Here is a 22,455-nt window from a genome sequence, read left to right on the forward strand (position 1 = left end):
ATGCCAGAAACGGTATTCTAACAAATTCAGGAAAGACTTAAAATGGTTCACATTAAAAAAAAAGCACCTCTTATTTTTTAAAAAAGGGAGATATGATAGAAACAGACTTCATAAAAGATATGGGATCTGAAGCTGTGGAGGTTGAATAGGATTTGGAGATTAATTTGTGCCTTCTGACCACAAGCTCCTATCCTTTGGCAGACATGTTTTGGGATTTGGAGGACGAGGAATCAGGGGAAACAAGTAAATGGTCAACGTATGGAAGTGCATTTGGGGCTGAACTTTGGCGCTTTCTGAGAGAAGTAAGAAACCAAAGCTCAGAACTGTCACATAAAGAACACTGCATTCTGTTGAGAGGCTGAGGCAATGGGAAGAACTGATCTTTCCTCTTCCCCCAAAGAATATTTTTTAGGAGGGATGAAAGCGGAATGGGTGTCAATTCCCAAGCATCAATTAGTATCTCTTTTAGATTCTCCCTCAGCAACACTCCAGCTTTCTCAGGAAGAAAATCGGTTTTCAAAAGTGTCCGAAGGACACAGCTTTTCCTGGAGATCTTCCATTGTTGAGTTAATTAATCTCACTTCCAAAGCTGTGAAATCTTAACATATCACACAGGTCTGGAGGGGTCTGGAAAGAAAACACAGATTCAAAAGGATAACACTCATTTAGAAGATGGGTGCATGATCAGGAGGCCGGGCTCAGTCTGTGCTCTAATGAAAAATTAGAGTGCAAACTTTAGATCAAAAGGAGAGTTAGGACCTATAGCAGATATTTTAACTCCTTAGGAGGACTCAGAGAAGGAACAGAAAGAATCCAGTTCTTCCTGGTGAAGAAATTAGAATCCAGAGAGGTCGAGCCCCTCACTCTGGGTCTCATAGTTGGTGGTAAAGCTCCGGTTGGGGTCTTGGCACCAAGAATAGTGGTTCAAATACATCAGGGTGTAAAGTGGATGAAAATCTGCATTCACAGAGTCTCTGGAAGGATACGGAGAGTGTGGGTAACTGGTTGGTTCTGAGAAGGAGACCTGAGGGGCCAGGGAACAGGGGTGGGAGAGAGATTTAACATTCACTAAATACTTTTTGTACCTTTTGAATTTAGCATGGTGTATATATGTTACCTAATCACAAAATAAAAATTATTTTTAAGAATTCGGTGGAGTCTTAAGTATTACTTTTTTACCTCATTGTCTCATATTTGGTAAAACATATTTTTCTGATTCAAGCTATCCCAGTATGAAATGATTCTGCCAGTATCAACGTCAAGCATGTCGGAAGTGGTGATGGCCTTTTGTTACCACTTTGTGACTAGAACAAGAAGAGCCTTCTGAAACTCAAAGCAATGCTATTCCAGAGTCCTAACTCCCTGCCAACTTTGACTGTGGCACAATCTGGCAGGATAAAACTCAGAGAAACAAATCAATTAGGAGTCAGTGATTTCATTCACTTCAGAGCAGGAGACAGTCATTAATAAACCTTGATGGAAAGGTCTCTTAGCCAAAAGTCTGTCCTTTCCAAGGCAACAGAAGATGCAAAGGCGGGAATACAACGTAATTCACTGGTAAGAGCTTTCAATGGGCAGAGCCTCCTGCTGTGAAAAGAATCTGGGTGCTCCTTGAGCCCAAGAAACTGCTGCCCAGGAGAGGAGGTGAAAATACCTATATTCAAAGGGCAGTAACAGTGGGAGAGCTAGCCATCTGCTGCAGTTTTTCCAAACATGATATTACGAGTGAGGATCATCTGTAATGTATTCCATGGAGATTTAACGCATGAATCTCATGAATGAGTGAGAGGAACCTGGCTCATACTTCAGCAAGCTAGTTTTTCTATTGGGGTTTCGTTTTTAAACTCCAGTTGATATGGAAAATTAGAAGGTGGTATCTTAGCCCTGGGGCTTCCCCCAGGGACTCAGTAAAGCATCTACCTGCCAGTGCAAGAGACTCGGGTTTGATCCCTGGGTTGGGAAGATCTGGAGAAGGAAATGGCAACCCACTCCACTCTTCTCACCTGGGAAATGCCATAAACAGAGGAGCCTGGTGGCTACAATCGATGGGGTCGCAAAGAGTTGGACATGACTTAGTGACTAAATAACAACAAAGTGTTGGCCTCGAGAAAATAATTAAAATCCTGCTACCAGTGGCGCTAGTGGTAAAGAATCCCCCTGCCAATGCAGGAGACATGAGACACCAGTTCAATCCCTGGGTGGGGAAGATCCCCTGGAGGACGGCATGGCAACCCACTCCAGTATTCTTGCCTGGAGAATCCCCATGGACAGAGGAGCCTGCTGGGCTACAGCCCATAAGGTTGCACAGAGTCAGACACAACTGAAGCAACTTAGCATGCATGCACGCATTTCCTGTGCAGTAGGGAAAGTATTCATTCCCTCACTTCATTTTGAAGGATACAGAGGGAAGATTTACTTTTACTTTCCTCTTTGGTACCTACATATCCTTACCTATTAATATTGTGTACAAAAGTATTTTGCTGCTGCTGCTAAGTCGCTTCAGTCGTGTCCGACTCTGTGCGACCCCATAGACGGCAGCCCACCAGGCTCCCCCGTCCCTGGGATTCTCCAGGCAAGAACACTGGAGTAGGTTGCCATTTCCTTCTCCAATGCACGAAAGTGAAAAGTGAAAGTGAAGTCCCTCAGTCGTGTTCGACTCTTCGCAACCCCTGGACTGCAGCCTACCAGGCTCCTCCGCCCATGGGATTTTCCAGGCAAGAGTACTGGAGTGGGGGTGCCATTGCCTTCTCCGACAAAAGTATTTTAGTAGCTGCTAAACTACACTGGCAACCCACTCCAGGACTGGGTTCTAGTCTCAGCTGGGTCATTTACAAGCTTCCTGACCTTGTGCAAGTAACTTAACTTTTCTGAACCTTAATTTCCCCGTCTAAAAAACTGGTATACTACCACTGAGTGTTATTATGAACAGATTTAGGGACATACACACACATATATAAACACTCAGATCAAAGTGTTACATAGGCGTGTTTGTCTAGGCGCTTCTAGTAGCATTCTGTACGTACGATTGTGTACATAACGCCGTTTTAAAGATGCAAGAAATCCAGTGTCTGGAGCAAACGTGCGCAATAAGCTGGAAGAATGGACGAACAGCTGCAGGCAAGGTCAGTTTCTCACTGAATTAAGTGGTTCGGATGGGGTTGTTGTGGACATACATAAAACACTGGATGCAATCAATCCCCCCTCCTAAATTAATGCCGTTTTCGTAGCTTCTCTCAAGTTTCAGTAAACTTGAACTGTAAAATGGGCATACGGGCACTTCAGGCCTCGCCGCGTAGTTGTAATATTAGATACAATGCTAGACGTGAAAGTGGTTGGAAACAAACATCCTGGACAAACGCGAGTGTAACTATCAGAGACGGCCCACGCCCACGCTGCAGCGACAGGCTTAGCCCCCGCTCCGCCCCCTCTTCCTGGTTTTTCCCGGCAACCCGCCCCTCCCGCGTCATGTGATAGGGGTACTCTGCCGGCCCGAGCTTCTGATTGGCCGAGCTGCGGGGCGCTTCGCGATTGGCCCGAGGCCGGCGGGCCCCCGCCTCTCTCCTCCTCCTCGCCGCGGCCCACGTGAGGGGGGCGAGTCACGCGATTTCCGGGAACCCGTCAGGAAGGACATAAACAAAACAAACCCGAGGCAGCATGGAGAGGGGCCGCGGCCCCTGCAGTGGAACCAGACCCAGCGCCTGAGCCGCCCCCACACCCACAGGTGAGGTCCGCTGCCCTCGGCCCGGAGCCCGCAGGCGCCTGGGCTAGGGGACGAACCGGGCGGGGGGCGGAGGAGGGCCGCTGGCCTAAGAGGCGCCAGCGCCGAGGCTCTGGGCCGGGTCGGCACGGGGCGGGGACCGGGACTAGGACCGAGTCTGGGGGCGCGCGGGCTGCAGGCTGCCGCCTGCCGGTCACGGGGACTCCGGCTCCCCTCCCCCACCCCCGGCCCGGGACGGTTATATAAAGCGCGGGGCAGCGGTAGAGGGACCTGCGGGCGGGCGGCAGGCTAGGCCGGGGGTGGGCAGTGCCGAGCGTCCGCCCTGCCAGGCCGCCTGGCCCTTTACTGCTGCCTCGGAGCCCGGGGCCGTGGCAGCCGGCAACCGGCCTGTCAGAGAAGCGAGCGGGTGGGAGGGGCCGGGGAAGGGAGGGGAGGCGAGGCTGGCGGGGGAGGAGAGAGAGGGGCGTGTGAGGAAGGGCCGGGGCCACGAAGGTTGGAACCAGGCTAGCAGGAGACGAGGAGGCGCGGGCTGCGGTTGGGGGGGTCCAGGCAGGGGTGTCTCGGGGGTAGCCGCTCCCCCTTCTCGTCCCCGCCCCAGTGACTACCGAGAGGGGCCTCCCTCCCGGGATTTGTTTATATGTCTTCTCAAAGCATCTTGAATCGGCTTGGAGGCGGAGCTCTCGGCACAGAGTGGCAGATGCTACCATCCAATGGAGCAGGCAGACGGAGGCTGACGCGCCAATGGGCTTGGGGGAGGCGGTGTGATGGGACCCCCCCCCCCCCCCATTGGTTAGGCTGTGTCGGGGGTGGGCCAGGTGGGGCGGCCATGTTAGATGGGAGGGGACCGGTGGCGGTGGGTCACTGAGAGGGGAGGAGACAGGGCAAAGGGCAAGGGAACCGGGCCGGGGGCGTTTCGGGTGTCCGAAGGCGAGTCCGAGGGGACGATGAAGTAGCTCAGGGGAGCCTGACCCCGACCCACCGCTCTCCCCACCCGAGCAGAGGAGGCAGGGAAGTACCGAGGGCAGTCTAGCCGCCCCTTGGGGATGGTTCCTGGGAGTAGATGGAGCTCAGTTTCTGGGTTCTCCCTCTTTCTCGGCTTTAAGCTTCCTGACAAACCGGCCGCCAAACCCTATAATTGCCCTCCTTTAACCCAAGAAGGCAAACCTTTTTGCTGTTTCTGAGCGAGCTTGAGCCTTAAGACTGCCTTAAGAAGGTACTTGGATAACTAGCGGTCTGAATTTGTGCACCAGGCCCCGGATAGAAGGAGGCAGTGAGGAGGAAGTTCTGTTTTTTTGGATTTTGCACGGAGGAGACCAGGACTAGAAAAGCCGAGAAAGTTAAGGGCTGGGCGGGGTCTCCATTTTTTTCATCAGGATACCTTCTAAAGATCAGGCCCTTCGTGCTTGCCCTGGTCCTGACTGTAATTTGCTCCTCCTGCTTACATAAATTGATAGCCCTTAAATATACTTTGATGAGAAAACTGAGTCTTGAGAAAATTATTTAGGTTTGAAGGTTCTTTAGGACTCTTGTCTTGCGATTACCCTGCAGGTGAGAAATAGGATCAAGATCTGACTTAATTCTTTTAAAAAAGCAAAAAAATGAGACTTCTGTATAAATCTTGTGATTTATGGTAAACTGATTGTCACTTGGTTGTACTTGTAAATATTTTTTTCCCATTGTAATCCAAAACAGCTAGGAGAAACACCAAAGATGAAAGGAATGGTATGAGTAATTAGAAAATCACTTATTTTACTTTATTTGTTTTATGATTATTTTGACATCAGGTCGGCCGTATTAGATGCTTAATTTAGTTCTATGTTAACATCACCTTACAACCAGTGACTCTTGGTATTCTCAAGGGTACCAGGCTGTTGATGGATCTTTGGTTAAACACTTAAACGGTCAGGAACATGCCTTAGGTGTATCGTGAGGGGCTATTCAAGAGTTGACTGTATTTAGGAATTTGCAATTATCTCCTATTTTGTTAACTGGAGAAAAATAATTGGTAAATAAATGGTTTATCGATTTCTGTATTTGATATGATTGACTCATGGTTCTGTTAAGGATATATAAAAATGTAAATCCTGATTATTTGATAGACTTCGAGTTCTTAAGTATAATTTTTATGACAAGTGAAAGTATTTGCTCGCCTTTTTTGTCTTATTCTAAGAATGGCAAAGAGATTCAACAAGACTTATTTGGATATAACTTTTTTATGTGATTAATAAAGCATCTTTGGAATTTTTAGACTAATAAGCATAGAAGAGGCTAATATATCTAGAAGAAGAGATTACCTCCACTTACCATCCCATCCTCTGTCATGACAGGGGGAAACAAACTTTTACAAAAACTATGTCTTGGTTTACTAGTTTAATGTGTGTAGGTTCTTGGATGCAAGTATAAGTAATAAAGAAATAATTAGTATGTCTCCTGGTGGTGGTGAGCTAAGTACAAGTGACAGTGAAAGTACAGTGAGTTTGCATGTTGATTCTATTACTGTAGCAAAGTTTTAAAAGATTGTGAACTAAATTCACTGTTTGCTTTTACGTATTTTTTTCACCGTATGCTTTTAAAATTTAATTTTTAGTGTAGATTGACAACTACATGACTTTCAGTGATTCAGCAGAGGTTTCTTTCCGTGTGGGTTTGTACTTGGATGTTTTGGGGACAAATCCTCTTTTACTATATTCAGTAGTTCAGCTTTCAGGGTAGATGAACTCTTAGACTGGACATGAATTTGTGAAATCATTGATTCTAATGATTCAAAGATAGAGTAACCTGTGCCGACTTTCTGTATAGGATGGAGTAGTAAATATTTACGCTTTGTCAGCCATGTAGTGTCTGTCACACCTACTCAGGTCTGCAGATTGTAGCATGAAAACAGCCATAGACAGTATATTTAGGGCTATAATTCAATAAAACTTTATTTATAAGAACAGGCTGTATTTGAAGGCTGTAGTTTGTCTGTCAACCCATGTTCCAAGACATCAGTCTCTGGGTTTTAAGTACTTGGATGTTAAGTTATTGCAACATATATAAACATGAACTTTGGGTAATATTTGAGCACTTGCAGAATGTATGTATCTCATGCCTTGAAGAATTTTTAGAGTAAGACCACATGTCTACGTTTTATTCTACATTTTTATTTGCGAATAGATGTCTTCCTGGAAAACTGTTTAAAGCAAATGTTGACATGTCATCTTATTTATTTTAGAGATGCATTCTGATTGAAAAAATTTGACTTTAAAATGTATCTGAGAACCTTAGTGTGTTAACTATTTGGAGAGAAGTTGGTCCAGTGAATAGATAACACACATAGATCTTATATATATCATACATGTAATTTGGGAGCCATATTGTTTGTTTTTGCCTGAGCTGTTTGTAGAATTACCTAAATAGGATAGGGTGCTTTTTCAAACCAGACCGCCAAAATGTAGGTTGCCGCCCCTCCCCTTCCTTGGAAATTATCAGGAGTGCTAAGTGCCCACCGAAGTGGAGATGCCATAACTAAAAATGTTACACAGGCAAGTACTTTTCTCATGTGTAGCTTTCCATTTTGTTTTTATGTAGTATTTCACCAGTCCTGTTGATTCGAACTGGATTTGAGGGTGAGCATGAGAATTTAGGAAAGATTATATATTGACCTCTTAAAACCAAAAAGCATCCTGTGGCCTTCAATCTTGTTTCTAGTTCTGGTTAACTTATGTTTGCCTATGAGTGATTTACTTTATTAATTTGTTAATGGTAAGGATTAGTGATTTTTTCTATTTCACAGAGGGCTGTTGGGAAATTGTTATTCTCAAACTCTTGTACTTTGAATATGCTAATACTTTGGGTTTGCTTGAAACCGCCTACCAAATCTGTATTTAATTTTCTTTCTCTTAGTGAGTTTTCTCCGTTTCTCTTTTATTAGGACTTTCTGCACTCTACAGTATTTCTCTACCTACTTAACAGCGAGCAGCTTGAGGTCAGAGTCTTCCTCTTACTTCTGTATGCCCAGTGCTTAACACCTTTTAGTGTTTTTGAACTGTTTAAATAAATGAGTAGATTGCTAAAAACTTCTAGATAGAAGCCAGTGAAGTCAGTCTGCTATTAGTAGAGACCTTGGGCTTTTCTTAGTTGGAAGGGAGTAATTAGTCCCCATCTGCTCATCAAACAAAAAGTCTACATGTTAAAATTGACCCTTTTTTGTAAGAAAAGCTAGTTCGATGATTTCTTAAAAATCCCTTGATTTTTCGTTGTTGTTGTTAGGTACATTCCATTAGTTAGACTCAAGTACTCCTTCCAAGAAAACAGCAACTAAAAACCTTGTTCTTTGCCCTGTGAATTTGTCATTAGCTCTTGGCACACTTGGTCTCTAGATGTTTGACAAATGTGAGCAAAATTTCTTACTTCTTAGATGTTTGGGATAATTACTCATCTATGTAGCAAGGGTCCCTTTAGGGAGAAATATGTAAAATCATTCTTGCTAATAAGTCTGTTTTATCCCAATGACTTGGGTTAGATGTGGAGAGAGTTTGATGCAGGGGACTGCAGTGGGCTTCCCAGATCGCACAGTGGTAAGGAACCCGCCTGCCAATGCAGGAGACACAAGAGACAAGGGTTTGATCCCTGGTTGGAAAGATCCCGAGGACGGCATGAAGTTCACTTCAGTATTCTTGCCTAGAGAGTCCCATAGACAAAGGAGCCTGGTGGACTATAGTTCATAGAGTCACAAAGAGTCAGAATTGAAGTGACTTAGCACACACGCGGTGGTACTTTGTGAATGCAATACCATCTCATTCCATTGCTTGCTAAGCCTTGTAAGCCTTTTCAGCAGTTCATGACATTTCTTCCAAAATTTGTTTTGGAAGTCTTCACCCCCAGCAGCCTTCTGAACTATTCATTTCCTCACTAATTTCCAGTAACTCTGATCATCCTGTCATTCTGTCCTTTGGACAACACCCAAACCGTATTTACGTGTTTTGTTACAAAGTCATGTTTTCACTTACTTACCTTTGGGTATTGTTGACGTTGACAAGTTTCTCGTGAGAGCATCATGAGCTTGCTGTTTTCTGTCCTTCAGTTTCCTTCAGATTCCTTGTGGAACACTTAACGCTTTCTTCCAAGTAATGTTTTGTTTTGGCAAATTGAAGCTCCTCCTTTTAGTCTGTAGATAAATTTCCTACTTTGAATGCTATACGCTATTCCTGGTGCAATTTTCCTTCTGTTTTATATGTGCCATTCATTGAGAAATGAAAACAAAACTTAAAAATGCCCTCTGACCATATAGGGAGACACTGCTGGTAAGGTAGATGTACTCTTGTTTGAAAGATACACTGTACTCCTTTCTTTGGCTGTACTGTGTGGCATGTAGGGTCTTAGTTCCCTGACCACAGATTGTACTGGGGCCCTTGGCAGTGAAAGCACCAAGTCCTAACTCCTGGAACACCAGGGGATTCCCTCACTGTACCCTTTAAACAGAAAAGCTTCAAGCATCCTGCTTTAAGACTTGTTATGGAAGACTTACTAGTTTAATCACAAAGTCGTGTCCTACTCTTTGCAACCCCGGGGACTGTAGCCCGCCAGGCTCCTCTGTCCATGGAATTCTCCAGGCAAGAATCCTGGAGTGGGTTGCCATTTTCTTCTTCAGGGGATCTTCCCGACCCAGGAATCATACCTGCATCTCCTGCTTGGCAGGCAGATTCTTTACCACTGAGTCACCTGGGAATCGTAGAAGACTAGGTGGACTTTATAGTTTTTCAAACTGCTCTTTAGTGAGGGTTTCATCCTCACTACTGACTCCTCTGCTGGAGTTGCCCAAAGACTAGTAGAGGACACAGATATTACAGTTCAACATTATGGTGTTTAGGACAATGTGGATTCTGCCTGGAAAAGTTGGAAAAACTTCCCAGACAAGATGGCATTTAAACTGGGATTTGAAGACTAGTGAAGGAAGTCAGAGAAGTTGAAGGGTGTACAGGATGTGTGGAGTGGGGTTGGGTATGCGCAGACTCCGGGCCGAGGCAGAGGCAGGAACAGGAGAGGAAGGGGCTGCTTTGTGGGATTCAGGGGGGAAGAACTCTCCTGCTCTCCCTTCCCTCTGATTCCTCTGGTCTGCGTTCCTCTGCCAGGCCTCTGTTCTCTTGCGCTCTGACTTTGGTCTCTTTTTCCCTGGTTTTTAGTTTTCCTTTTAGCCCCTCATCAAGGCCTCACATGCCTCCCTTTTTCTGTTTTCTCATCTGTGGACACCAGCTACCTTTATTCTGACGCAGTGTATTCCTTACCTTTACTTCGTCTACTTGCCTCCATCCCTTCCTTTACTCTCTTTAGGTTCCTTTTCCTTTTCTTCCTTTTCTTTTTGCTCTGTTTGAAAAGAAAACAAAAATTCTTTCGCAGTACTGTTAATTTTAAAGAGCAGTAAATGTCTGAGTTGATTCCCTCTTGGGAAATCTTGTGTGATCAACTTGCCTTTGATACTTATCCAGGTACTAATTATTCATTTCTGTGAATTTCCTTTTTTGAAGTATTTTTCCTTTATATTCAGAGATGCCTGTTCTCATAGGCTACAGTGCAGAATATTACTAGATTCTGTGTTTTTTACTTCTTATGTGCCCTAAACTTGTTCTGTGACGAGACCCAATTCAAATCTCACCTTTTCCTGAAATTTTCCCAAACTTTCCCAGGTAGAGATAGTAGTACTCTTCTGTCTAGTTTTATAGTATTTTTTGAATGCCTCTTGTAGAACTAGCTTTATTGAGGTACAGGTTTTATAAATTCACTCAATTTTTAGTTTTGACAAATGTGTGCAGTTATTAACCTCCTCTCCAGTCATGATGTGGAATATTTCCCTCACCACAGAAAGTTCCTTCATGCCCCTCTTCACTGTGGCCACAATTACTATTTACTTGCTGTCACTACGGTTTTTTCGTTTTTGTAATTTCATATCAGTACAGTCATAGAATCTGTTGTCTTATGAGTCTGACTGCTTTTACTTAATGCTTTTGAGATTTATTCATGTTGTTTCAAGTATCAGCTGAGTACTTGTTATCATATGGCTATACCATATGATATGTGGTCTGTCCATTTACCAGTCTATGGATATCTTGGCTGCTTTCAGATTTTAGGTTATTGCGAATAAAGATGCTATAGACATTCCTGTATAGTTCTTTTAAATACCTGTTTTCACATTACATTTCACCTGGAGGCAGAGTTGCGAAATGATTAAGAACTTAAGAAAGTCCTGGAGTTAGCTATACTCAACAAACAGGCTTTTTGCCAGCTGTGATTTTAAGGGGCTTCCCAGGTGGCACCTCGTGGTACAGAAGCTGCCTGCCAGTGCAGGAGACATCAGAGATGTGGGTTTGATCCATGGGCCAGGAAGATCCTTGGAGGAGGGCGTGGCAACCCACTCCAGTATTCTTGCCTGGAGAATCCCCGTGGACAGCAGAGTCTGGCAGGCTAGAGTCCATGGGGTCCCTTTTAGTTGGACATGACTGAGGCAACTTAGCTTGCATGCCTGTCGTTTTGAGAATCTTGAAGATTTTCCACCTGTGAAATAGGACTGGATGGTGACTGGAGCAGCTGGAGAGCACAGGCCAGTGTCAGGTGATGGCTCTCCACTCCGGGTCAGGTGGTCTTGCTGGGAGTGTGTGCCCAGTGTTGTCAGGTCTGTTTTTCCTCAAGAGAGTGGTATTTGCTAACAGGATGCAGAAGTTTTATATGAAATTTCCAATTTAAGTTCTGACAGTTTTAACTTTTTATAAACACTGCTGTGTCGGCTGAACAAAATCCATAGGTAGGCATTGATGTATGGCTGTGATTCAGTTTGAGAACTTTGCTTTGAATTTTCAGTGTTTTGAGAATTCCCCAGTAGTCCAATGGTTAGGTCTCAGTACTTTCACTGTCAACATCCAGGTTTAGTCCCTGGTTGGGGAACTAAGAACCTACAAGCTACACAGCCAAACAAAAATGAACAAAGAAAAAAGCAACTTCAGTTTTTGTCTCTTGTTTTAAATTATGCATACTCTTAGTAGAGTGAACTTACTAGGCTTTTGTTACCTTGTTTTAGACCTTAGCACAGTAACTTGCTGGTTTCCCAAACTCCCAAGTTAAAAACTATTAAGTTACTGTAAATGAATTTTCTTCTCTACTCTCCTTGAGGGGATGTAAGAATTATGAGTGTCTAATGGAAGAATGGGACTGGGTTCTGGTTACTCTTTGTATTTCTCTGCTGTTAGCTGCTGATTCTATTCAAAGCTATGTTTTCTCAGCAGTTGGGAAGTCTACCTCCTTTGTTTTGATTTATTCTGAACCTTGTTGAGACAAGTGTAGTGTAGATTAAACTGTATGTGTATGTGTGTGTGTTCTTCAGAAACTGTGGAAGGTCTTATAAGCACAGAGATAAGTTTTGTATAAATCTATTCCCTGAGTTACTCAGACTCTTTGGTGAAGCCAGTATAAATGACTATAAAAAGAGGTAAATTGTATGTGATTTTCTGAATAATAAAAGCAATAATCTCTCAGAAGAAGCCCTTTTCCTTGTTAATTTTTTCTCCAGTTCTTTATTGTGTACAGAGATGACTAGTTTGCAACTTTATGAACTACTTTGTGAATCCAAAGATTGTTTTGCTGATTAAACCAGCATGATGAACATTTCACCCTCATGAAGCGGGAGTGAGGGTGTTAAATGACCTGTGTTGCCTGCATATCCTGTATTCACCCTAGTTTCAGGCAGTTGGGTTTGTGATAATTAAGTTTGGCATTCAAGTTAGGATTCCATGTTGAATTTAGGTTTGTATATTTAGTAGCAGCCATATCCAAGGAACATCTTATACCAAGAAAGGAATCAGAAAACAAAAAATAGCCATCATTTATTGAGTGTCTGTTTTGTGCCAGGGCTAGATTCTTTACATATTATCATGAATCACAGTATCCCTGGGGAATTCTTGTATTTACAGATAAGACAGGTGAGAATGTGGAACAAAATCCCAAATACTCAGTTTTAAAGCAGAACTTTGTATCTTGAATCTAGGGTTTGCTTCTCATTTTGTTGTGATTATTTAGTCACTCAGTCATGTTGGACTCTTTTGCAGTTCGGTGAACTGTAGCTTGCCAGGCTCCTGTGTCCAAGGGATTTCCCAGGCAGGAATATTGGAATGGGTTGCCATTTCCTTCTCCAGGGAATCTTCCCAGGGATTGAGCCCACATCTCTTGTTGGCCAGTGGATTCTTCACTGCTGAGCTGCCAGGGAAGCCCTTTCAGGAGCAGTGGGGCCAAAGAGGCAGCACCATCTCTCAGTGTAGAAAGACAGACTGCGAAACTGTGTGCACAGCCTCTGTAGCCCTTGGGCCATAACCCCTGTGCCCTTTCAGTCCTGAGCCAGTGGCATATGATAGCCCATTTCACACCAGGAAGGGATTGGAAGGGAGTTTAAAACCTGCCTCTAGTGTGTATACGTTCATGCTACTTTGGGAAAGCATCAACTCTGAGAAAGGAGTGAGGAGACAGTAAGTTTTGAGGAAGGGCCCAGATCTCTGATTACAAGAGCACCGGCGCTATTAGGGTCAGCCCCAAGCAGATGATTCCCTGACGCGCTGCTGCATGGCTCCAGTGTGCTCTCACAGGCTCTGCTGTTTCTGTGCTGCTACCTTTAATTGTATCGTTCCGTTTTATGTTTTGTAGATTTTTGCAGAACAGCTCAGAAAGTGAAATGATTCTTTAAAACTCCAGTGTTGAACCTGAATAAAATATTTGTCTTAGTTAAAAATGTGTGTGTGTGAGAGAGAAAGCAAAGGAGAGAGAACAGTGTAACATGTATTAGTCTAGTGCCTGGATTCAGTTGGTTTAAATAAGTTTTAATCCTGTTCTTTCCTCTATCCTCTCCTCCCTAGACAATAATTACTTAATATCTTTAAAATTGCCTGAAATTTGAACAGTACTTTTCCTGGAAATTTTAAAAAAAAAATTGAGGAGTGGGTCAAGACTCAGATTAACAAGCTTGTAGAAGCTTGTACAAGATACTTCGGAGCGCATGAAAGATGCTTAATAAATATATATTGAATGACTTCTTTGTAATGTTTTCTTTCTATGTGAAGAATGACACACCTCTGACTCCTATCTGGAATGACCTATGGTCTTAGGAGATTTCCTATTCATGGAACTCTTGTCTGGATGCTCGTGCTAAGCAAAGCATTACTCTTGACACTGCAGTAATAGACATGAGATATAATAGTCATTCTTAAAGATTTTACAATCTCTGATAGAAAAGGCAAGCGTTTGGGAGGAGAAAGAGGAAAAACATAAGCAAAGGCATGAAAAGCCAGAGTCTCACTGCTGGAGATCCTTAGTGAAGCGGGATTGTAAGTGAGGACTTGGGGGAGATTATAAGATTAAGCTGATACTAATGTTATATTTATTAGAGAGGGGTGGAAGTTGGGGTATTGAAAGATAGTTTCTTTGTGTCTGAGTATTTTGAACATTATCCAGGAGATAATGTTAGTTGCTGAAAACTTACGAGCACGTTGCTAATATGATGTGGTAGTTTAGGGAGAATAATTTGATAATGGAGCATAAGAAGTGGAGAGAGGGAAAGGTTGGAAGCAAAGAGATCTGTAGGGCAATTATTAGGACAGTAAATAGAAAATGATAAGGTTCCAAGCTGGGGTTGAGAAAGTGGGAAAGGCAAAGTCAGACAGGTACATGCATCCTCTGTTCAAGGTTAAATTGTCGGTGTATTTTTAATAAAGAGGCTGACGTCATTTAAAACACAGCAAGTGGGGAGGAGGAGGAAGAGAGTCAAGGCTGAGATCAGTGTTACATGCCTGAATGTCTGATAATGGTGGTACTACTGACAGAATAAACGTTTGAGTGGGGAGGTGGCATGTTGTGTCTGAGGTCATGGGCTGTAAGTGATCCAGGAAAATAACCTGGGTCTCAGATAGTAGAGATGGTTCACTGGTGTGTTTAGGTTGGAGACACAGATTTGGGAGTCCTCTGGAGATGACCTTTGAGGCGCTGACGATAGAGACAGTCCGATAGATTTGCACAGAGGCATCCATTTACTGAGTGGCCTTGGGCAACTCTGATCCTGGGGGAACCTTTCAAAGCAGAGTCCGGCGGTTGGGCAGAGCGTGAGGGTGCTGCCCAGCGCTCACGCTGATGACTCCACCAAGCTGTGTCCAGTGACACGGCATAGTGCGCTTCCTAGTCTGCGAGCAGTAGCACCAAGCAGAAACTGAGCGTTTGTCACGGGCTATCAAGGGCGGCTGTGGTTAGAAACACATTCTTTGGTTCTGTCTAAAACCATCCCACGCTTTTATTCTTATGGTCCAAACAACTTAATTGACAGGTATGAAGACTGCAGAAATACCTTAGTATTTTATAGTTGATGGTTTTCAGAAATAAAAACTCTTCTCATTCGACTCACACTGAAAGAAACCTGCCTTAATAGTCTTTCTTATTGGTTCCGAAAGTGGCTTAAATAAGCTCTTGTGCGCTGTCTCTGGTTATTGTTGAGCCAGAGTTTGGGGAGTGACAGGATGAGATGATTGGATGGCATCACTGACTCAGTGGCCATGAGTCTGAGCAAACTCTGGGAGATAGGGAAGGCCCGGAAAACCTGGTGTGCTGCAGTTCATGGGGTTGCAGAGAGTCAGACATGACATAGCAACTGAACAACAACGAAGATTTTGGAAAGGAACAGAATTCTCTGAGAAGGCTTGTGTCTTTCTCTAAGACAGCATTCCAAGGAGAGATCACTTTTGAGATTTAGTATATTTTCTTAGCTCCTCAGGATTTTCAGGAAAACATGGTTTTAACTGTTTTACTTAATTAAAGTGTTGTGACCAACCCGATTTACCTCCTTATTTTTAGAATTCTGAGTGTGAGGATAAAAGGAGACTCTTGGGCTGCCCAGGGATGAGGAGTTCACAAGGTGTTATGACTGGAGGATCACATCCCGACTGGATTAACATCTATTTAGGATAACCATCTAGTCTGAAATTTGCTTGCTTGTTTCCCAAATGTTGGACTCTAGAGAGCTGCTGTTGAAGGGTAGAAGGGAGTGACAGGTTCATAGGATTTACACAATGTGATGAAGGGAGAACACAGCCCCCACGTTTTCCAGTCAGCCTCTGCGTCCTCAGTGGTTTGGTGACTGGTAAAACAGCTTGACTTAGTAAGCCTCTGCAGGTCTGTTTTGTTCAACTCTTGCTAAGTAGTTTTCTAAAGGAAAAGAATTGTTGAGTGGGGCATTTGAAGTGTAGCAGTTTGGATGGAATGTGTGGCGGTCTTTCCTTCCTCCCTCTCCCCTTTCTTTCATCTTGGGGATTAAATCGCAGGGGAAATGGTTTATTTAAATTAGCAGTCAGGATGATTACCACCTACAGAGAGAGAACCCAAGAACTCTGCCACATGAAAGCAATGATGAACATAAACTAGCAGCATTTAGGAACGATCAAAATAAACCATGATATATAAATTATATAACAGTATAAATGTGATGGCCTTTCTTACCACTAACATTGTTTAAAAAATTATTGATAGGGATTTTCATTTAGAAAGCAATTTTTATTTCTCTTGCCTAGAGAAGGAAATGGCAACCCTCTCCCATTATTCCTGCCTGGGAAATCCCGTGAACAGAGGAGCCTGGTGGGCTACTGTCCATGGGGTTGTAAAGAGCTGGATGCGACTTAGTGACTAAACAATATTTTTCTCTGTGTCAACTTTTTTTTAATATATGGTCTCTTAGGAATTAGCTGGTACCCTCAGATTGGGAAGGGTCACAATTTAGGAGCTCTTGGATATGTGTGAGCTGCCTGGGTCACACTAGTCAGCTCTTGGGGTTTGGCTTTTAAAGTTTGGATTAGTGTTGTGAGCAGTCTTGAGAATGAACCTTTACACGAAGTCTTCTGACCTTTCCTGTCATCCTGCTTGACCTTTCACTTTGCCTAATGAACATAGTAAACCTCAACGTATATTCAAATAGAAAACCAGGAAAGCTTAGGGTAGGATCTGGTGGGGAGGGCCATGAAAGAGATTGAAGCTGTGACTGTCTTCAGGTGGTACTGTTGCTGCTTATAAATAAATCATTCAGCCCATCTCATTGCTTTAGAGAAGTCAGCTCAGTTGCCCAGTCGTGTCTGATTCTTTGCAACCCATGGACTGCAGCACGCCAGGCTTCCCTGTCCATCACCAACTCCCAGAGCTTGCTCAAACTTATGTCCATTGAGTCCATGATGTCATCCAACCATCTCATCCTGTGTCGTCCCCTTCTCCTGCCTTCAATCTTTCCCAGGATCAGAGTCTTTTCCAATGAGTCAGTTCTTTGCATCAAGTGGCCAAAATATTGGAGCTTCAGCTTCAGCATCAGTTCTTCCAATGAATTTTCAGGACTCTTTTCTTTTAGGATTGACTGGTTGGATCTCCTTGCAGTCCAAGGGACTCTCAAGAGTCTTCTCCAACACCACAGTTCAAAAGCATCAATTCTTTGGCACTCAGCTTTCTCTGGTTCAGCTCACATCCATACATGATTACTGGAAAAAACCATAGCTTTGGCTAGATGGACCTTTTTTGGCAAAGTAATGTCTCTGCTTTTTAATATGCTGTCTATGTTGGTCATAGCTTTTCTTCCAAGGAGCAAGTGTCTTTTAATTTCATTGCTGCAGCCACCATCTGCAGTGATTTTGGAGCCTAAGAAAATAAAGTCTGTCACTGTTTCCATTGTTTCCCATCTATTTGCCATGAAGTGGTGGGACCAGATGCCATGATCTTAGTGTTTTAATTGTTGAGTTTTAAGCCAGTTTTTTCACTCTCCTCTTTCACCTTCAGCAAGAGGATCTTCACTTCCTCTCTGCTTTCTGCCATAAGGGTGATGTCATCTGCATATCTGAGGTTATTGATATTTCTCCTGGCAGTCTTGATTCTAGCTTGTACTTCATCCAGCCCGGTATTTCGCATGATGTACTCTGCATAGAAGTTAAATAAGCAGAGTGACAATATAGCCTTGATGTACTTCTTTCCCAATCTGGAACCAGTTCGTTGTTCCATGTCAGGTTCTAACTGTTGCTTCTTGACCTGCATGCAGATTTCTCAGAGGGCAGGTCAGGTGGTCTGGTAGTCCCATCTCTTTCAGAATTTCCCACAGTTTGTTGTGATCCACACAGTCAAAGGCTTTGGTGTAATCAATAAAACAGAAGTAGATGTTTTTCTGTAACTTTCTTGCTTTTTCAGTGATCCAGTGGATGTTGGCAATTTGATCTCTGGTTCCTCTGCGTTTTCTAAATCCAGCCTTAAAATCTGAAAGTTCTCCATTCACGTACTGTTGGAAGCCTCGTTTGGAGAATTTTGAGCATTACCTTGCTAGCATGTGAGATGAGTGCAATGGCGTGGTAATTGAACATTCTTCGGCATTGTTTCCTTTGGGACTGGAATGAAAGCTGACCTTTTCCAGTCCTGTGGCTACTGCTGAGTTTTCCAAATTTGCTGACATACTGAGTGCAGTACTTTCACAGCATCATCTTTTAGGATGATGCTTTAGAAAAGTAGTTCTCTGTTACTGAAGTATCTTCCTGCACCTAGGAGCTCTTGTTGAATAGTCTTGAATGAGCCCAAGTACAGAAAATCTACTGGTGAATATTATTTCTGATGAACTACAGTCCTCTCTCTTGAAAGACTCATGAAACTGTACTGGGGACTAGTGAGCTAGAGCTGTGAATGAGGAAGTAATAACTAGGGGAATTAATTTAGCCTTTCTCTTAGCTGTCATTGTTGGATTTTTGTTTCTTTCTGGCGTAATCACCAGTCCTTGAGGTCAGCTTGAGGGCAGGGTGGAGGATTTTATGATCAAATAAGTTTGAGAAATGAGATCTGCTCTTTTCATCTGTCGGTGATATATAATGCTCATTAGAAGTTAGTATCTTAAAGCTTCCGAGAGATTCTGCATTAAAGGCAGTGTAACAGCTTTAACATGATATTTTCCTAACCTCACAACACTTCTGTTGGGTAACCGTTTAAAATTCTTAGGAACAAATATTCCTTAGGTCAGACATTTGGAAATGATCATTAACTTTTTACATGCTTTAATATCAAAAACTTTGAGTAGAATATGGATATTCTTGAGCCCACAGAAGTGTGAAGGCTTCCCCCAGAAGCATGTTACTACACCCTCCTCCTCAGTGTTACTTGGCTATCTAATGTGCCTTTTGTATATGACTCCTTGGTATAGGAGGTAGTTTTGGAGCAGTGTGTCATTATGGAAGATTCTGTTTAATGGTAACTGCTGTAGAAGCCCTTATTCTTTTTTTCTCTTGCAGCTTTGGTTGGGGAGTTTGTCTCTTGGTTGTTTCACAATAGGTATTTGGAACAGTACCAAGCATTTCTGTGAAATGGGTGCGAAATGTTGGGGATGAGGATAGTTGGTACTGTGAGCTTGAGTCATCAGTTTTAGAGATTGGGTGAGTTTATTGTCACTATAAAGGTCCTGCTGCTTGAGGTAGAATTGACCCACGTCTCATCTCTTGCCTGGAAAATCCCATGGGCGAAGGAGCCTGGTGGGCTGCAGTCCATGGGATCGCGAAGAGTTGGACATGACTGAGCGACTTCACTTTCACTTTTCACTTTCATGTATTGGAGAAGGAAATAGCAACCCACTCCAGTGTTCTTGCCTGGAGAATCCCAGGGACAGAGGAGTCTGGTGGGCTGCCGTCTCTGGGGTCGCACAGAGTCGGACACGACTGAAGCGACTTAGCAGTAGTAGCAGCAAGAGACTAGGAGGAGCAACTAAAGACTTTTTTCCCAGGAGAACGAGCTCCATTCTCTGCATAATGGATACCCTGTCTTTGGGAATTGGTGTCTTTAAAATATACAGCCTTGTTGCTAACAGCTGTCACAGATGTTGAGTTTCAGAGCTGGACTAGCTATGGGAGAAAATAATGCATTGGCAAAATATACCTGTTGATAATAATCACCTTTCAGATCTATTTCATTACTACATCTTAATTTAGTATATAATTTAATTCTTATAACATCTCTATTACATAGTTAAGAGAGAATAATTGTAATTCCTCAGTCTGGGAGGTAAGAAATAGCAACTTATTCTAATTCATAAGGCTATTTAGTTTTTTTTTTAATTCAAATATAGTTAATGTTTAGTACTATATTAGTTTCAAGTGTGCAGCAGAGATTCAGTTAAACACACATACGTATGTATATACACACACATATATATATGTATATACACGCACATATATATATATATTCTTTTTCAGGTTCGTTTCCCTTATAGGTTATTATGAATACTGAGCATGGTTCCCCATGCTCTTTAGTAGGTCCTTGTTGGTTATATACTTTATATATAATAGTGTGTATGTTAATCCCAGACTCCTAATTCATCTCCCCCACCTCCCTTTGGTGACCAAAAGTCTGCTTTCTATGTCTGTGAGTTCATTTCTGTTTTGTAAATAAGCTCATTTGTATAATTTCTTTAGATTCCAGAAATAAGCTATATTACACAGTTTTTCTTTCTCTATCTGGGATACTTCACTCAGTATGATAATCTCTAAGTCTATTGATGTTGCTGCAGATGTCATCATTTCATTATTTTGTATGGCTGAGTAATAGTCCATTGTACACGACATCTTTATCCATTCCTTTTGTCCGTGGACATTCAGGTTGCCGTCATGTCTTGACTTCTGTAAACAGTGATGCGGTGAATGTTGTGGTGCATGTATATTTCAAATTAGAGTTTTCTCCAGATATGTGCCCGAGAATGGGATTATAGGATCATATGATTGCTCTGTTTTCAGTTTTTTAAGGAATCTCCATGCTCTTCACCATAATGTTTACACCAGTTTACATTCCCACCAGCAATATATGAGAGTTCCTTTTTCTCCATAACCTCTTTGGCATTTATTGTTTGTAGATTTTTTTTAATGATGATCATTCTGACTGGCATGAAGTGATACTTAATTGTAGTTTTGATATGCATTTCTTTAACAATTAGCATCTTTCATGTGTATGTTTCCTTTGGAGAAGTGTCCATTTAGATCTTCTGCCTATTTTTTGATTGGGTTGTTTGTTTTTTGATATTAAGCTGTCTGAGCTCTTTGTATGTTTTGGAGAGTAATCCTTTGTTGATAGTATTGTTCCCAAATGTTTTCTCCCAGGTCCTCGGTTGTCTTTTTTGTTTATGGTTTCCTTTGCTGTGCAAAAGCTTTTAAATTTAGTTGTGTGTGTGCGCTAAGTCATTCAGTTGTGTTCGAGTCTTTGTGACCCCATGGACTGTAGCCTGCCAGGCTCCTCTGTCCATGGGATTTCCCAGACAGGAATACTGGAGTGGGTTGCCATTTCCTTTTCCAGGGGATCTTCCCAATCCAAGTATTGAACCAGAGGCTCTTCTGCAGCTCCTCCATTGACAGGCAGATTCTATTTTTGTTTTTATTTCCATTACTCTAGGAGATGAATCCCCCCCAAAATCACTGTGAATTATTTCAGAGTGTTCTGCCTATGTTTTCCTCTAGGGAGTTTACAACATCTGGCCTTAACATTTAGGTCTTTAATCCATTTTGAGTGGATTATTTTATTTTGTATGGTGTTAGAGAATGTTCTAATTTCATTCTTTAACATGAAGTTTTCACAGCACCACTTACAGACTGTCTTGTCTTCATTGTATGTGCTTGCTTCTTTTGTCATAGACCGTAAGTGTGTGGGTTTATTTCTGGGCCTTCTGTCCTGTTCCATTGATCTGTGTGTCTTGTTTTTATGTCAGTGCCATCCTGTTCTGATTACTGTGACTTTAAAGTAGTCTGAAGAGTATGATTCCTCCAGCTCCATTCTTCTTTCTCAAGATTATTTTGGCTACTCAGGGTCTTTTGTGTTTCCATACAGATTTTAAAAAATTTTTTTGTTCCAGTTCTGTGAATTTGATAGGGATTTCTTTGAAATCTGTAGATTGCCTTTGGTAGTATGGTCATTTAAATAATATTGATTTTTCTAGTTCAAGAACATGGTATATCTTTTTCATCTGTGTCATCTTCAATTTCTTTCATTAACATTTTATAGTTTTTGAAGTCCCGGTGTTTTGTCTCCTTAGGTAGGCTTATTCCTAGGTATTTAATTCTTTTTGACATGATTGTAAATGGGATTGTTTCCTTAATTTCTTTTTCTGATATTTCTTTGTTAGTATTCAGAAATGGAACAGATTTCTGTATATTAATTTTGTATTCAGCAACTTTACCAAGTTCATGGATGAGCTCTAGTAGTTTTCTACTACTAGATTGCCAGGAGAAATATCAACCACCTCAGATATGCAGATAACACCCTTATGGCAGAAAGTGAAGAGGAACTAAAGAGCCTCTTGATGAAGGTGAAAGAGGAGAGTGAAAAAGCTGGTTTAAAACTCAACATTACAAAAACTAGGATCATGGTATCTGGTCCCATCACTTCATGGCAAATAGTAGATGGCGGAACAATGGACAGATTTTATTTTCTTGGGTTCTAAAATCACTGCAGATGGTGACTGCAGCCATGAAATTAAAAGAAACTTGCTCTTTGGAAGAAAAGCTATAAAAAACCTATACAGCATATTAAAAGCAGAGCACATTACTTTGCCGACAAAGGTCCATCTAGTCAAAGCTATGGTTTTTCCAGTAGTCACATATGGATGTGAGAGTTGGACCAAAAAGAAAGCTGAGCACTAAAGAATTTATGGTTTTGAACTGTGGTGTTGGAGTAGACTCTTGAGAAGTCCCTTGGACTGC

At 42.4% G+C, this 22,455-nt stretch overlaps 1 protein-coding gene across 2 annotated transcripts in view; it reads left to right on the plus strand.

The window, feature by feature from the left end:
• Window positions 1–3,570: 3,570 nt before the first annotated feature.
• CREBRF (CREB3 regulatory factor) overlaps window positions 3,571–22,455 on the plus strand; it is a 52,460-nt gene continuing 33,575 nt past the window's right edge. The window contains exon 1 of one of the 2 annotated variants that reach the window (XM_069556060.1): window positions 3,571–3,721. The gene's annotated coding sequence lies outside the window, so the exon portion shown is untranslated. Of the gene's footprint in view, window positions 3,722–4,555; window positions 5,267–22,455 lie in introns of those variants that run through there. The other variant, XM_069556061.1, reaches the window with a different exon arrangement.

This window comes from Ovis canadensis, chromosome 16 (assembly GCF_042477335.2).
Source record: "Ovis canadensis isolate MfBH-ARS-UI-01 breed Bighorn chromosome 16, ARS-UI_OviCan_v2, whole genome shotgun sequence".
NCBI classification, from domain to species: domain Eukaryota; kingdom Metazoa; phylum Chordata; class Mammalia; order Artiodactyla; family Bovidae; genus Ovis; species Ovis canadensis.